An 18,178-nucleotide genomic window follows, 5' to 3' on the forward strand; every position below is an offset into this window, starting at 1 on the left:
GGGCGTCAGGTCGCCATAGCCGAAAAATAAGGATGCAGGTGAAATTCCCTAGGTAATGTGTGCACACCCTAATGAAATGTGCTGCGCACGCCTATGAAAATATATTTCATACAGTTAAAGGCATAAACCTCCAATACCTAAATTATCTGTCCTATCTGCCTTGTTGAGCAGCTTTTCCTTGATCCAGTTTAGACTAAGAAGGCTACCTCTAGAAAATGTTCACACTTATGTACATAACTATGGAGAGAAAAAATTGTATATGAAATATAGAATTCTGTAGCTTGTTTGAAATGCAAAAATAGTTCACTGCTATAATCCTCATGGAGAGAACATGGAATATCTATTACTATTTTAAAATCACATTTTATTTTTTGCACCTGCCCTAGCTCTGTCCCCCATTTCCTTTCTTTTCTTTCTGTGATCGTGTCACCAATATACTGGCAGCTTCAGAGATTAACAGGAGCTGCACTCCAGAACAGTTTCTCCAAGGTCCTTTATGTCAGCCCAGATAGATGGGTAAACTGTAAGTTCTCTTACTAGCAGAGGGAGTAGGAGAAAAGTAAAACTCTGGTGACATCACTCCTGCTATACAGGGCTCTGGTTGTGTCTGTTTGTGTCCTGCCCATTATGATAGTTCTCTTGGATGACTAGACTAAGAACTTTTCTGTATATTTATACTTTTCTTCTCTCTCACCTTTCTGTCAGGATCAGATTGTTCAGTGAAGGGTGCTTTGAAATGGCAGTTATATTTGTTTTTCTTAAACCTTCTGAATCGCTCCTATCTGGGAAATCTGCTCTCTAGTTGCAGTGTTGTGTTTTCTGTTAAATGGCAGGGAGGCCAACGTATGCTTTCTAGGACTACACAGAAATAACCATTTTGTAATACCTTAGAATTTTACTTGTCTCATGCTATGCCTCCATTTGCTGCCTCATAACCATTTTATGTTAGTGGTAGGTGCAAGTGGTTACTGGAGTAAGGGACATGAGAAGCTATTGTTTCACTCTACTCAGCACAGATAAGGCCTCACCTGGAGTACTGTGTCCAATTCTGGGCACCACACTTCAGGAAAGATGTGGACAAATGGGAGAAAGTTCAGAGCAGAGCAACAAAAATGATTAAAGGTCTAGAAAACATGACATTTGAGGAAAGATTGAAAAAATTGGGTGTGTTTAGTCTAAAGCAATGGTTCTCAATGTTTCCAGACTACTGTACCTCTTTCAGGAGTCTGATTTGTTTTGCATACCCCAAGTTTCACCTCACTTAAAAACTACTTGCTTACAGCACAACTAAAACAACTAACAAAGTCATTGAAAGCACAGAACTTGGTGGTGATGGGGACATCTTCGAGTAGTATCCCTATGGGTGCTCTGCTGTAGATGTATCTGCGCCTCTAATCAGAGATTTTTGGTAGCACTGTCCAATCAGCCTGCATGCGCTCTTCCTCCCTCATGATCTGCTTCAAGGCTATTTAGCACTGTGCAGGCAAACCCCCCTCAGTTCCTTCTCCACGGCCTTTGGCCTCCAATAGAGCAAGCAGTTGTCCCTTCCTTATCCGTGTCATTAGCATAAGTAGTAGTTGTTTTTGTTCTTTTTGTTTTGTTCCTGTTCTTTTGTTCTTCTTAGTAGTTAATGTTTCCTTTTTATCCAGTAAGGAATAAACTAAAGAAGAAGAAGAAAAATAACTTCAATTTATGTTTCCTGCCCCTTCTCAGGGGATTCCCCTCCAGGGGAGTTTAGAAGACTCTTGAAGTTCTTTCCAGTAAGAAGAGGAGAGAAGAACTTTCTTCTGCATCCTTCACTGCTAAAGGGTGATAGCCACACACCCACCCCAGGGGCATGCCCGGCTCTCCCTGCTTCAGGAGGTGCCTCTCCTGCAAGGTTCCATTGAGCCGACCCATGATTGTGGTAGGACACCTCCCATACCTTTCCCCACATGGCTGTATAGGAATCCTTGGGTGATGTACATATCTCACACATCGCGGCCATCCAGTGTCTCTCAGAGAGTCCACCAGACAGTCTTCTACAACTTGACTGCCCTGAGCCCCTGAACCAGAGAAGGAGAAAGCTTTTGCAGAACAGAAAGAAGGGCTCAAAGGGAAAGCTACTCCTCCAGCAAACTCCTCCTCGTCTCCATCAGATGAGGTTCCCCCACCATCACTAGATAATGATTTTAAGAATTTTCAGGATCAGTGTGGCAGATGCACATTCTCCTACAGGAGAGAGCGGATACACATCACGGGCTGATGGATATTCTGCACACCTCCTCCTCATCCAGAATTGCCCTCCCAATTAATGAGGCGATTCTAGATCCTGCCAAAGTCATCGGGCAGACACCAACCTCCATTGCACCAATCTGCAAGAGAGCCAACAAAAAATACTATGTCCCTCCCAAAGAGGCAGACTTCCTGTTTCAACTCCATAGGAGTGGATGTGATTAATGCACGAGGCAAGTGACATCATGCCAAGTCAATCAGGATTGGAAAAGGCTAAATCCCATATAGCTGGGAATGGAAAAGGCTAGATCTCTGTGGGAGGAAGGTGTATTCATCGGCCATATTGCAGTTTAAAGTTGCAAACCACCAAGCTGTGATAGCCAAATGTGACTTTATTAAATATGGGAAACTCAAGACATTTCTGAACATTTACCAGAGACACAAAAAGGAGCAGTTTCAGCCATTATCAGAGAGGGTCAGTTAATAGCCAGAATGGCACTACAGATGGCACTGGACACAGCCGATACAGCAGCCCACTCTGGCTATGTCTACACTGACAGTGGCAAATTTGCTGCCGTCAGATCGATTTTTCTGGTTCTATTGCGCGGCAGTGAAGGCATGCACAATCGATCCAGATGTCAATCTAATAAAACCACCTCCTCAAAGAGTATTGTTACCCAAATAACAAGTATTACAGGATCTTATTAGGGGATAAGGCAACAAGCCGCATTTATTGTGAACACAGAAACTTCTGTAGATAGTATCAAAGAAAAGAAAAGTATCAACACTGTAATAACATTAATATTGTGCTCTACTTAGTGAAATAGCATTAATAATAATGTAAACACTAGGAAAACAGTATTAACATTATATCAATACTACAAATTACAGAGACATGTTTCAGTTGATGCTTTCATTCACATTCACACACTGACAGGCGCACACAGATAGAGACAGACAAACATACACAGGGATCTTCCAGATGTCATAGTTACCAGCTTCTTGGTGCTCATGATAGTCACTGGCCAGGTGACTAGAGCATGAGGATGAGGAGCAAGGTTCTGCCGATGCGCATCGGTACTCCTGGCTGATGTGATGTTGTAGACCCGAACCTCCAGCCTTCATCTTCTTGTCCCATTTTATAGGGAAAGGACCCCATGTAAGTCTATGGGTTTTGCATTGTCATGCTGCCACTGCATTCTTGGTGTGATCCTCAATCACCCACATTGTTGCAAGCCTGATCAGATTTTGTCCTTTGAAATGGGCTGGCTCCAAAGTTATCAGGGTGGGCTCCTCTTCGGCCATTTGATCATCTTTGCTTCTTTCATCTTCCCTCAAGCGTTTTAGGTGAGGCTGGTGTTTTCTTCATGTCTGTTTCGATATCCCTTACTCAGACCAATTGTTCAATCACTCTTTTTGTCTACACCCAACTCAATTGCTGAGCCATTCACACTTCAATCACTCAGGGCCAACTCCTAGCTGAAGAACTTACATATTATTTTTAGAGCAAACCTTATTTCATTTTTGACAGTGTCTTTCACAATTAGATAGATACATTACATTGCACAGTGTGGCTTTTGTACTTAGAATAGGATTTTTACAAATATATTGGAAGCAGGTAAAATTAACAGATAAACTGGCCAGTGGACATAGTACAGACATTTACAAACAATCTTAAAATTATACAAAGTACAGACAGACTTGAATTAACATTTAAAAGGGTAGACCAGTAAGAGTCAGTTTGAGGTTTTAGCTTTTGATTCAGACTGATGTGCCTTTTGGTGGGAAGGGGGGAGGGTGTTTGTGGCTCTGTTCTTACATATATTTCAAAAACAAGATTTTGGCCAACAGTATAGCGCAAACAGGTACGCATTTCCTGTTGGTGCAGCACAGTGGAGACGGCGCGCTAAAGGGAAGTTACAAAGTCAACAGGAGTTATGCAAGCCACTCTGCATCACTTGCATAACTCCCGTCAACTGCTGTCGAATTTTGCCGGCAATGTAGGCCAGGCCTCTGTCTCCACAGCAGTGGTAATGAGGCAGGCTTCTTGGCTACACCTTTTTGGGTTGCTCAAACAGTTGCAAAAGTTCTCCAGTTTGATGGGTCCAAACTTTTCACAGAGAAGGCAGACTTTTCTCTTCACACCTTGAAGGATTCCTCAGCCACATTACACTTCCTGGGAATCTACACTGAGGGACGGAAGAGAAGATCTAGCTCTCAACCACAGCACAGGTCACAACCTCCTCAGTACCCATCATCTCAGCACTGTTATGAGCAGCAGTGTAAGAGGTCCAGCGAAAAAACAAAAGCAGTCAGCATCCCAATCCATCACCTCTCAGACCTCCTCTTCTAAGCACATTGACGGATTGGTCAAAGGCCCGAACACTTATAGAGCTAAGGTCATTACACAAATACGTTGAAGGCACAGAAGTTCAAAATGATCATGCTAGCAGCCATTATTCCAACTCTAGAGCGAGGAGATTGGTTTTTCTGCACTTGACCTATAAGGCGTCTACTTCCATATCTCGATACAACCTCTCACAGGAGATTCCTACAGTTTACCTTTGGGCAGGACCATTATCAGTACACAGCACTCCCATTCAGCCCCTCATTGGCACCCAGGATATTCTCCAAGGTTCCCTCTGGCAGAGTGGCGCATCTACAAACATTAAGCATTGCTATCTATCCGTATCTAGATGACCATTTCCTTAAGGCTCCTTCGTTTGAGGATGCCATACAAGCCACCCAGATAACTATGCTTACATTTGTGCAGCTGAGCCTACAGCTCAACTTACAGAAATAGACACTAACTTGGGTACAGCGACTGGAATTTATCAACGCCGACCTTGATGCAGAATAAGTGAGAGTGTTCTTCCTGCTGCACAAACTCACAACCCTTATGAATTTCATAGATACAGGCCAAGAACTGCCTGCAGCTGCTTGTATGCCTTTCCCTTGTTTCCTCTCTATCCAAGATCCTGTTGAAAATTCTGTGAGACAAAATGAGGGTTCTTCTGATTGCCCCCTCCTGGCCAAGGTAAGTCTGGTTCCTTTATCTGACACAGATGGCAATATGTCCTCCAGTTCCTATTTGCCCTTACCTTACCTGCTCTCTCAAAACAATGGGCTGATGCTTTACCCCCACCTGTGGGTTCTCCGCCTCCAGGCTTGGCTCCTTCTTGGTACCAAGGCTTGGAGGTAGAAATCTCTGATGAGGTGAAGGATGTGTTGCCACACAGCCGAAAGTCAACCACTTGACATACTTACCTTTAAAAATGGAAACGATTCCAAGTTTGTTGTCATTCTAAGCACATAGACTCAACCTTGTCTTCCCTCCCTCTGATCTTACACTATGTTTTAGACCTCAAGAGGTCAAAACTCTCACTCAGCTCCCTTAAGGTACATCTCATGGCGATAATGACTTTCCACTGTTTGGTAGACGGATACTTGGTGTTCATTCACCCACTGATCCATAGATTCCTTAAGGGCATTGGGAATCTCTTCCTGCATGTCAGATCACCCGCTCCAGCCAGGGATCTTAACCTAGTTCTCAGGCCTTTGACTAGACTTCCTTTTGAACCCATGGCAACTTTCTCAGACACCTGTCCATGAAGATAGCATTTCGAATTGCCATCATCTCAGCTAGGAGCATAGGAGAAATAGCTGCCCCAATGGCACACCCCACCATACACAGTCTTTTTTTAAAGACAATGTAAGTTTGAGGCTGCATCCCAAGTTTCTACCTAAAGTTGCTTCTGCTTTCCATGTGAATCAGCTAATCCATCTTCTTGTTTTTTCCCCCCAAACTGCATTGTGACAACAGGGAGGCAATTCTGCATATGTTAGATGTTAGAAGAGCACTAGCATTCTACTTGGACAGGACTAAGAACTTCAGGATGTTCCTTAAATTCTTACTTTCGCTTGCAGAAAGATCCAAAGGCTCTGCGATATCAGCTCAAAGACTGTCCAAATAGGTCTCTGGTTGCATTAATCACTGTTATCAAGGATGCAACCTGTTATCTCCATCCAGAGTATAAATGCACTCCACAAGGTCAATTTCTGCCTTGGTCACATTCCTTAAAGATGTCTCTATCTTGGAAATCTTCAGAGCAGTGACTTAGGCCTCTGCCCACACTTTTGCAGAACATCATGCAGTCACTGGCGATTCGACCTTCGATGCCATCTTCAGCTCCATGGTACTCTCTATAGAAACAGACTCTACTCTGAAGCCCCAGCCCTCCATGGGGCTTACTGCTATGAAGTCATCTATAGTGGAGCACCCATAGGGACACTATTCGAAGAAGTTACTCACCTTGTGCAGTAACGATGGTTCTTCAAAATGTGTCTCTCTATGGGTGCTCCACAACCCACCCTCTGCCCCTCTATTTAGGCATTTTCCCTAAGGGGCTCTGTGATAGAGAAGGCACTGAGGGGGGTTCGCCCGTGCAGCGCTAGCCCCAAAGCAGACAACGAGGGGGAGAGAGCGCACGTACAAGCTGAATGGACACTGCTACCAAAAATCTCCGATTAGAGGATCTGGAGGCAGATACACCTACAGTGGAGCAACTAGAGGGGACACACATCTTGAAGAATCATTGTTACTGTGTCGCGTCCATGCCTGGGGTAGCCACCTGAAAATGCCAAGGTCAGGGCAGGTTGCAAAAGGAGAGCAGATTCTCCCGATACTGGTGAGTGACACTGAAGTCAGACTTCCCAACCAGCCACAAACAATGCTTCTGATTCCCCACACTGGTTATCAAGAAGCTAAAATAAAAATATACACAGCCCCCCTTACTGCATTTCAGTCTCTGGCTCCCTATCAGCCACTAGGTCCAGTAAAGAGACCAGTTATTTAAAAACGCTATGCCCTTTACCAAAAAGGTTTATCCTGACCCCAAAGGGCCAGCCACAGTACCAGATCAATATAAGTTTGGATCTTACCCAAAATACCACACCGCCAGCCAATCCTTTAGTAACTAAAACTAAAGGTTTATTATAAAAGGAAAGAAACAAACCATAAGAGAAGTGTTAAAGGATCAAAGCAATCACATACATACAAATGATTGGAAAGTCCATACACGTCAGGTTTCCAGTAGAAATGTGGAGTTCGTAGGCTTGTATAGTCCTTCTGGTGCACATCCAGTATCTGAATGGGTTTCAGTCCTTGGATTCACAGCTTCAGTTTGTAGATGAGTTGATCCAGAGGAATGAAGACTAAATAGTCCATGTGCAGAGTTTGTTCAAATTCTTGAGAATTAGCAGGGTGATTCCAGACTGGTGCTGGGATCTCAATCTTGCAATCCAAATTTTTCCTGACAAGCTCGGACAGATTTGAGATAAAAAGGATCAGTCCCCTAGAGTCTTTTATAGATCCATGCAGGCTGACCAATACTTTCTTGACAGCAGGTAGCTCCTTGAACAATTAATAGATGATTACTTGGGACTCTGAAGTACCATCTCCTATGTCCTGAGCACACTGGTAACTAGTAACATTAGCATAAGGTAATTAGCCATTTACAACCATTCACAGGTATTCACTTTTTAAACTTCAAAGAGAAATATAAACAATAGTACTGTTATATTCAAAATTCCATCCAAATGTTCATATGTTCCTTTTGAACTCTTAGTCAATAGAACAGTGACAGACAGGAAAGCAATTTATCTACATTGCTAACCTCTTAATGAGATACGTAAATAACATCAAATGACTACGAACAATACACTTGCGTATCCAAGCTTTAATCTACTTACAAGGAATGATCCTCACTACCTTTGTACTTTCCTATAATATATCTTGAAAGGTCAGAATTAGGCCCTGCAACTTGCAAAGTTGCTTGGCTGTTTTGGGCCTAGTGTCACAGTTACTGCACAAGGTAACTTCCTCTTCAACTACCCAGACATCTGTTGGGAAAATAATACCGCAGGCACAGATTATCCAAGAAGTTCTTAGAATGTATTGGAGACAGTTTTGTATTTCAGAAGATGGAGAAAGCTACTGAGGAGAGGCTGTTCTAGATTTTATTTTGTCAAGTAGGGTGGAACTGGTTGAGAATTTTGAAAGTGGAATGCAGCTTGGGTGAAAGTGGTTATGAAATGGTAGAGTTCATGATTCTAAGGAATGGTAGGAGGGAAAACAGCACAATAAAGATAATGGATTTCAAGATGGTAGACTGTAGCAAACAGAGGGAGTTGGTACATAAGATACCATGAGAAACAAGTAAGTCTAAGGGGAAAAACAGTTGACAAGAGCTAGCAAGTTTTCAAAGAGACATTATTAAGGGCACAAGAGCAACCTATCCCATTGCGTAGGAAAGATGAATGATAGGAAGTGTGGCAAGAGACCACCCTGGCTTAACCAGGAACTCTTCAGTGATCTGAAACTCAAAAAAGAGTCCTACAAAAAGTGAAAACTAGGTCAAATTAGAAAGGATGAATATAAACAAATAACACAAGTATGCAGGGACAAAATTAGAAAGGCCCAGACACAAAATGAGATTAAACTTGTTAGAGACATAAACAGTAACAAGAAAACATTCTATAAATACATTAGAAGCAAGAGGAAGACCAAGAACAGGGTAGGCCCATTACTCAGTCTGGGGGGGAAACAGTAACAGAAAATGTGGAAATGGCAGAAATGCTAAATGACTTTTTTGTTTGTTTTCACCAAAAAATGTAGTAGCAATTGGACATCTAACTTAATGAATGACAGTGAAAATGAGGTAGGATCAGAAGCTAAAATAGGGAAAGAATAAGTTAAAAATTACTTAGACAAGTTAGATGTCTTCAGGGCCTGATGAAATACATCCTAGAATACTCCAGGGGCTGACTGAGGAGATATCTGAGACAGTAATGATTATCTTCGAAAAGTCTTGGAAGACAGGAGAGATTCCAGAAGACTGGAAAAGGGCAGATATAATGCCCATCTACAAAAAGGGGAATAAATACAACCTGGGGAATTAAAGACCAGTCAGTTTAACTTCAGTACCCGGAAAGATAGTGGAGGAAACAATTAAGCAATCAATTTACAAACACCTAGAAAATAGTAAGATGATAAGTAACCGTCAGCATGGATTTGTGAAGAACAAATTATGTCAAACCAACCTAATAGCTTTCTTTGGCAGGGTAACAAGCCTTGTGTATGGGAGGAAGCAGTAAATGTGGTATATCTTGACTTTAGTAAGGCTTTTGATGCGTTCTCACATGACCCCTTCGTAAACAAACTAGGGAAAGAGAACATAGATGGAGCTTCTATAAGGTGGGTGCATAACTGGTTGTAAATCATTCCCAGAGAGGAGTTATCAGTGGTTCACAGTCAAGCTGAAAGGGCATATCAAGTGGGACCCCAATTCTGGGTCTGGTTCTGTTTAGTATCTTCATCACTGTGGAAGTAGTTAAGCACTGGAATAAATTGCCTGGGGAGGTTGTGGAATTTCCGTCAGTGGAGATGTTTAAGAGCAGGTTATACAAACACCTGTCAGGAATGGTCTAGATAATACTGAGTCCTGCCTTGAGTGCAGGGAACTGGACTAGAAGACCTCTCGAGGTCCCTTCCAGTCCTACACTTCTGTGAAAACCAGACATAAAAATACAAAAAATGTTACAGCACACTATTACTGAAAAATTATTTACTTTCTCATTTTTACCATATAATTATAAAATTAATTGATTGGAATATAAATCTTGTACTTTCATTGGCTATTCCCTTAAACCTATCCCATGATCCCCCTCAAGGCTGCAACTCCCAAGTTGAGAAACACTGATCTAGATGAGCTGAGTACCCCCTGGAAGACCTCTGCCCTAGTTGAGAATCATAATCTAGAGAAGAGAAGACTGAGGGGGAACATAACAGTTGTCAAGTACATAAAAGGTTGTTATAAAGAGGGTGATAAATTGTTCTCCTTATCCACTGAGGACAGGACAAGAATTAATGGGCTTAAATTGCAACAAGGGAGATTTAGGTTAGACATTAGGAAAAATTTCCTAACTGTAAGAGTAGTTAAGCACTGGAATAAATTACTCAGGGAGGTTGTGGAATCTCTGTCACTGGAGGTTTTTAAGAACAGGTTAGACAGACACATGTCAGGGATGCTTTAGTTAATATTTAGTCTTGTCTCGGTGAAGAGGGCTGGACTAGATGCCTATCAACATCCAGTCTTCATAATTCTGTGATTTCTGAAGGGAACTTTTAGGGTGAAAATTAGTACCCATTTGCTCAATCATTCAAATATGTTCATCATGGAGGGAGCCATGGCCTTGCTAGATGAGGGAATACGAACTGCCTACTCAAATGTTTGTGTGATGGTCGTCCTTAGGGTGGCTGTTCCAAAACTTTTTACCCATGTTCTGCAATGGTAGTTACAGTGCCATCCTTGGATGACCTTCTAGATTTGGGAGACCAGCTGTTCTCCCTGGTGACTACTTACTAGGTCAAGTGATAATTGGGAGAAATGCAGGTCCTCCCATAAAATGTTCTTGTATGAAGTATATCAGCAGTCATGATCATGGTCTCTGTTCTAATTTCAAGACAACTCACAGTTTCAGTCTTTGACCCAAAGGAGAAAGAAGCTTCAGTTTCAGAGTTTTTTCATGAGTGGATTATCATCCCTCTGTGGATATAATTATTATGGATAAAGCTATGAAAACTAGTAATCCTAAAGGGAAGATATTCCTACGCGGGTGAGTTGGACATACCCTAATGTGCATCTTGAGATGCTTAAGAATACCACTTTCCTAGTGACTGGATGTGGGGGAGGGTCCAAAGGTTTCAGTGGGCTGGAAATCAGAGAGAGAGCACCTAAGAGAGTTCATGACTTTTGCAGAGTTTCTGTGTGGATTGTGGCCTGTGTGACCTACACAATCCTGCCTTTAGTAATGTGGTATAGTCTGGTAGAATGATATAGCAGAACAAAACACCAGTATAGTCTGTGAGGTTTTTTCCTCAAGGGTTGATGTATACAGAAATAAAATCAATAAAATAAATAAATAAATGTTTCGATGAAAAAGGGCTTTTTGAAGTAAATGGAATTTTTTGTTTCCTTAAAAATTTTCAGTGAAATGATCAAAATGAAAATTGTTTTATTTTGAATTTAAAATTATTTTCTGATATGTTTTTCTCCACTAATAATCCCTCCTGTAACTGAAACAAAATGATGATTCAAAACAAGACGATTTTAATTTCATTGAAACATTTTAGTGAAAATTTTTGAACAAAGTGAAAATATTTTAATTTGAACATTTTCACAGAAAATATTTAGTTTTTTTAAAACTTTTCCACGAAGCTGAGTTGACATAGGCAAAAAAAAATTAACAGATGAGAACCGTGGCCTAGAGTTCAACTCAGTTCTGTGGGAGCCCTGTCTTTCTACAGGCATTCTTCCCTCTGTGTCCCCCAAACAACTATTTTATGTTTCTTCCCAGAGTACAGGGGCCAAGAGGAGGGTGAAGTTGAACTGAAGTTAATCCCCTGTCTACTAAAGACCAGGTAGTGCCCCTGCAACCTGTCACAGCTGTCTACAATTTAGGTTTCCAAGGCAGACTAATGAGCCCTTTTTCTCTTAGGTAGAGCCCCCTTTTGAGACTTTTCTCTGCAGTGGCATCTGTTAGACCATCAGGACTTCCATCTTTGTTGTGGATGCCTGGAGTACAGTTCGAGATGCCTTAAGGCTACAAACTTAGTGGGCAAAAATCACTTTGGTAATTTTGTCCTACAAGAGAAACTCAAATTTAAAATTGTTAAAGAAGAATCTGAATGTTGCCTTTCCCCTTGGGTCAGCCCTTTTCACCAAAGGGGTATCAGATTTGGGAATGCAATGTCCTGACAGCTTTTCACCACCTCCAAGGTCTTCCAGTTGTGCCCACTGTAGTCTGTTACTCTCTGGGCTTTTTATAGGTGCCTTCTCTGGAGTTTCTTGATGACTAGAGTAAAGGTGTAATAAGGATAAGTAATTTTGTTGCTCCGTATTCCTCTATACCACACAGTATATAACCCACAGTTTTTGTGGTGCTGTTTGAGTTGGGGTTGTGTTTTTCTTTGAATAATCTTCCATGGAGTTCCTTTACATTTGCAGGATTTGTATTGTTCAGGTAGCTTCTATCTAAAGTATATAAGGCTGACAGCCAGACTGCTGTATAGAGGCCCTTGAGGGAGTGATATCACAGGAGCTAAGTTGGTGGGTTTGGTTTGGTACTTTTCTCTGTGCTGCTAAAAGACATTTACCTGTTGTCTGGGCTTTCAGAGGGATCTGAACAAACCAAATGAACAGATAAGAAATTAACTGTTCTCTGAGGTACAGTGCACATGGCGAAACTGACTATAATTGTCTAATATCGCGTGGGAAAAGCTGTAATAGATGTCTGACTCACATGCTTGAAAAGGTAGTTTAATGTTAATGATAATTTTTGAGGAAGCATGATGGACTACCTACTATCTCTTTCTGCCTAGCAACTGTCTCTTGCTTTCTGTAAGGGTAAAAACAAAAAACTTACAGACCACTAATGTAGCCTGAGGTTTTGCTTATTTTGTAACAGATATTTTGCCACTAGAGCTTTTCATTAAAAATGAAGAAAATATCCATACTGGTGTCACTATCAGAACAAAAATTCAGGTCTTAATGTCAGTGTTGTTTATTTGCTTATTCCCTTGTGACAGCTACAACTGGCTGTGAGTTTATGGTTTAGATGTTTGTGTGTAGAGCAGTTCATGGGAGAATGACATGTTTAAATTATATACAGAAAAGACAAGGATATATTCAGCAGCATGTGACCAATTTGGTTAATAAGTATCTTGAAAACTGTCATTCTAAGCTTTTGGGGAGGGTAGGGGTGAAAGAATCTCTCTCTCTCTCTTTAATTTTTATATATATAAAAATTAATGTTTTTTTAAACTGTGTCCTCTCAGAAGATGGTATGTAGCACAAACACTGCTACTTACATGCTGAAAACAAAAATATAATAGAAATATGTTTACGTTGACATGTGTAAATTTCACTTTATCTGAAAAATATATTTTCTGAAATATGTAGCAGTCTGATTTGTAAAAATAATTTTGTGCTCTAGGCAGGAATTATGAGGGTGAGAAAAACTAAGACTGCAAGCTAGAACTGCAGAAAGAGGAATTTTCTGTGGAAAATTTCCTTAAACCCCTTTTAGGGTAACTGGGTTTGTCTGACAAGAAACTTCATAAAACAAGTAGTTTGCTAATTACAATGTATAAAAACAGTTTTAAAAATATGTTCAGCTCAAAGTAATGGGAAGAGCAGGTTAGCAGAAATATCAAACTGGGTTTTCTGATGTCTGTCTAGCTTGCTGTGTATATTATATACTGTGAGTTTTCAGAGAGCCTATCCTTATTGTTTGAGAATGGAAGAATATTTTATGTGCAATGGCATTAAACACTCTATGAAGTTTTTAACTAAAAATGAATGATGTAGTTTATTACACTTGAAAAAAAATTCTGAGTGATACGTGAATGAACTATGTTATTACACATTACAGTTAGATCTTTGAAATATAAGTACTATATCATTATAAACTAACTTCTGAGTAATTACCATAAGTGTTTATTTAAAAAAAAATCTTTCAGTTACTAGTGTTCAGGGCCTGTCTAAAGTGCAAAGTTAAGTTAACTGTGAAATTCTATGTCCATTTTGAAAATGGAGATTCGCTTTCTGAGGGAAGAAGATACATTGTTAAAATCACTTTGGGCCTTTCCTGCATTCCATGTCTAACCAAAATTATGTATGCTCCAAAAATCAATGGGGACCTTGGATGCACCAAGAAGGCAAGATCACACTCTTTTGGTATCCTGCTCTATGGACACGAATGAACCTGAATGAGTTTTTACTTTGCCTTGTGACACACAATTAATAGTGGGGAATTGCTTTGTTCATGTGATTCATCCTGTCTTTTAAAAATAAAAATGTCAGGAGCCATTCAAAAGCTGGTATTTATATTTGATGTCTTATACTCTTCTGTACATGACATATGCTTTTTTGTTTGTTTATTTTTTTGTTTTTTGGGTGCAGGGAAAGGCGGCTATAATTACTCTATTAAAATATTTGCTTCAGCTTTTACAGGAACTGTTATGTTAAATGGCAGAAAAGATTGACTCTGGAATTATCTAACATAGATGTTCAGGTTTCATTTTGGAATTGGTTTGTTGCATCATTAAAAACATTTCCTTGCAGTTTTCAAAACCTTAGAATGATAGAACTATTCTGACAGGCACACCTGAAAGTGACAAGTACTTTTTATAGGTTTCTAATTTTTTTTTATTCCCTATAGTTTGTGGTCAGAAGCTAACATTCCTTTTTCTGCTATTTTTTGTTTTCTTATTTCAGACATATATTGATTTATGTAATATTTATGCTTCTGAGAGAGCAAATGTCAAAATGGCTGAGTTTGGTTTGTTTGCTTATTGAAAGAAAACAAAATCATTGTAGACCCCAAAACCAGCTCTCAGGGCTAATTTCAAAACTTACCAAGTGTGCTGCATATCTGGCTATATAAGCAGAACTGACATCTTTGGCACCATGGTTAGAAGACAAAATAAAAAATACCAGGAGTTCCATTCTGTAAATGAAAAGGGGAGAGAGAGAGAGAGGGAGTGTGTGTGTTTGTAGAAGTCAGCTGGAGCTGCTGGGGGGCTTGGGGGAGAGTTCTAGTAGTCGGTTAGAGCTGCTTTAGGATATGGAGTTGGTTCTAGGTGAACTGTGCATATTCCCACTTCTGTTATGTGCCCCTACCCCTGCACAACTAAGCTTTGGAACCTTATAGAAAGCAGTGCCCACTTAGCTGCACTGAACATTCAGAGCTGACACAGGCTATGTCTACACTGCCGAGTGAAGTCGACTTACTTTAAGTCGACTTTCAGCAGCCGACTTTTAGAAGTCGCAGCAGCATGTATACACTACGCTGTTTGCGCAGGTCTCCTGTGTTTACACTGAGCACTCTTAATTTGTATTGCAAAGCAGTGCACAGTGGGTTGCTATCCCACAGTGCGACTAGCTGCGGTGGCTGTTGGGATGAGTGTCATCGTCCCATGATGCAACGCTGCTTCCCCTTTCCCCCCCACCCCCCAGACAAACAGGAAAAGTATTTTTGTGCTGTTTTTTACTCCCTGTGCTCGCCATTGCTGCAGAGACATGGAGCCAGCTCAACTCTGCACTATTATTGTGAGCGTCACAAATACATCACGGCTTATCATCGAGTATTTTTGAAGTAGAGCAAGAATCCAAAGCACAGGCAACAGTGATGCCACCAAGGCTGCCCTGCTGCAAGCCATCGAGCAGAACAGTTCCTGATTGCTGCAGGCTATAACGCATCATCTGCAGTCCGTGGAGCACTGGTTCTGGTGCAGGGAAAGAAGCACAGACTGGTGGAACCGCATCGTTATGCAGCTGTGGGGTGATGACCAGTGGCTGCAAAACTTTCGTATGCGAAAAGCAACTTTCCTGGAACTATGCTCGGAGCTGGCCCCATCCCTGAAGCGTGTGAATACTCGCTTGAGACAAGCTCTGATGGTGGAAAAGAGAGTCACCATCGCTCTGTGGAAGCTGGAAACCCCAGACTGTTACCGCTCGGTTGGGAATCAGTTCGGAGTCGGTAAATCCACAGTGGGCACTGCCATGATTCAAGTATGCAGGGCCATCAATAGACTTCTTCTACGAAGGATAGTACTTTGGAAAATGTGCAGGACATAGCGGAGGGGTTTGCCACGATGGGGTTCCCAAACTGCAGGGGGTGGCCATTGATGGGACGCACATCCCTGTCTTAGCACCTGCACACCTGGCAACTGAGTACATAAACCACAAGGAGTACTTTTCCATGGTCCTGCGGGGGGGCTTGTGGATCGTAGGGGTCGTTTCACAGACATCTGTGTGGGGTGGTCTGGGAAGCTGTATGACATGCCCATATTTCGTAATTCGGGGCTGTTCTCTAATATGCAGGTGGGCACTTTTTTCCCCAGACCAAAAAATTCAAATTGCGGGTGTGGAAATGCCCATAGTAATCCTGGGGGATCCTGCTTACCCCTTGCTCCCTTGGCTAATGAAGCCGTACACTGGTCACCTTGACAGTGACAAGGAGTGTTTTAATAAGAGGTTAAGCAGTTGCAGAATGGTTGTAGAATGTGCTTTTGGGCGTTTAAAGGGTAGATGGAGGAGTCTCCTCACTAGGCTGGACATGACTGAGAAGAACCTCCCTTCTGTGATATCTGCATGCTGTGTCCTTCATAATGTGTGTGAAGCGAAGGATGAGAGGTTCCCCCAGGGTTGGGCTGTGGAGGCAGAAAGACTGGCTGCCAATTATGGGCAGCCAGGTGCCAGCACTGCGCTGAGAGCTAACCGCGTAGCGTTTTGTATTAGGGAAGCTCTGAAAACCAGGTTCTGCTATGAGATGCAGGACTGATGTCTGTTCCTGTATGTGTTTGCCTTTGGTGAACACCCTCCCCTCTCCCCCCCCACCCCCCCGCCCGCGATCGATATCTGTACCCATCAAATCCCTCCAGAACAAGATATGATTTAATAAAGAAACGTGTTCAAATGAAGATTAACTTTATTTATGAACAGTCAAGTCATGGGGGAAGGGAGGCGAGTGTTCATTCACTGTCTCAAGGGGTAGGGTGCTAGCTTTCTGGCCAGCTGTCAGCGTGGCTTCCGCTGCTTTCTGCTCACCTCCACCGGGGTGTAGGCGAGCATGTACTGCAGCCTAACCAGTCTCCTCAGGGACCAGCTGGGGACAGGCATCAAAGCCCTCGGTCAAGGAGCATTATGGAGGGGCTGCAGTGTGACTTTGTCCTTCCTCCACTCTTCCTGAAGCTCCAAAAGCCTCCACAGCATGTCTGCCTGGTCCCACATGATTCGTAGCATCTCCTGCGTGGTACTGCAATCATCGTCCATCATTTCTCTGTGAGTCTCCCTATCCATGTCCATATTCTGGGACAAGGTCAGCCACCATGCTCTTTGCTCTGTCTCTGTGGCTGCTGAGGTGTTCATGAGCTCGCAAAACATGTCATCTCTTGGGGTTTTTTTTCCCCCCTTCTTTCTAATCTGCGATAGTCTTTCCGCAGCATTTCTTGAGGGTGGGGCCAAGGCTGAGGTGTCTACAGAATGAAAAAAAAAATAACAAGATAGCCACTGTTAGCATAGTGAAGAAAATGATACAAGTGCAACAATGTAGACAATCCCCTGCAGCAATGTAGACAATAATCCCCATGCGGTGCACAGGGCAAACACAGAGTCTCATTCCATTCCTGACATCCCAGAAGGGTCTGCTTGCTGTGCCCTTACAGAGAGGATCTGAGGAGAGCGTGGTGTGGGGGGGAAGTCTCTGCTGGTATTTTAAACATGCGCTGTCTGCCTTTACAGAGAGACACTGCGGACAGTTGGGGGGGGGGGGGGAAGTCTCTGCTGGTATTTTAAACCCTTACAGAGAGGAACTGTGGAGAGCATGTTGGCGGTGGGAGGGGAAGAGGGGGAAGTCTCTGCTTAAAACAAAGATTTGCTGGACCCAGCAGGGTACCAGCAGTGTTCTGCCATGATGCAGGCTCCCTTGATTGCAACAAAGTCCTATTGTGGAGGGAGGAACAAGGCAGCCTTCCCCTGAAAACTTTTGCGAAGGATAATAGATTATCATGAAAGTTTCTGTGAGATATCAACTGATGATAAACGTAGCATTTCTCATCACATAAACAAACTGTTCCCTGGGTAACCCCCGTACAGTCACCAAAACGCCTGAAATCCCCTTCATGCCCCCCACCCAGTGTAAAAGAACAGAACTGCTAAGAAGAAAAAAAACTCACCAGATGTGCCTTCCCTGGAATCATTAGTGCTGCCCTGTGTGCTGCTGGACTGCTCTGGGTTCAGGAATATGTCCTGACTTTCAGGGAGAACGGACAGCATGCTCTCATGCACCCTGCTCTCCTCGTCCTCCTCGTCCACGGAGTCCTCATCATTGTCCATGGACT

At 42.3% G+C, this 18,178-nt stretch overlaps 1 protein-coding gene across 6 annotated transcripts in view; it reads left to right on the forward strand.

Annotated features, from left to right (window-relative positions):
- PCGF5 (polycomb group ring finger 5) overlaps positions 1-18,178 on the forward strand; it is a 103,121-nt gene that overhangs the window by 57,306 nt on the left and 27,637 nt on the right. The gene's annotated exons all lie outside the window — the stretch shown is intronic.

This window comes from Emydura macquarii, unplaced genomic scaffold (assembly GCF_026122565.2).
Source record: "Emydura macquarii macquarii isolate MOO-44397 ecotype Brisbane River unplaced genomic scaffold, CSIRO-AGI_Emac_v2 contig_1390, whole genome shotgun sequence".
In the NCBI taxonomy this organism is placed as follows: Eukaryota; Metazoa; Chordata; order Testudines; family Chelidae; genus Emydura; species Emydura macquarii.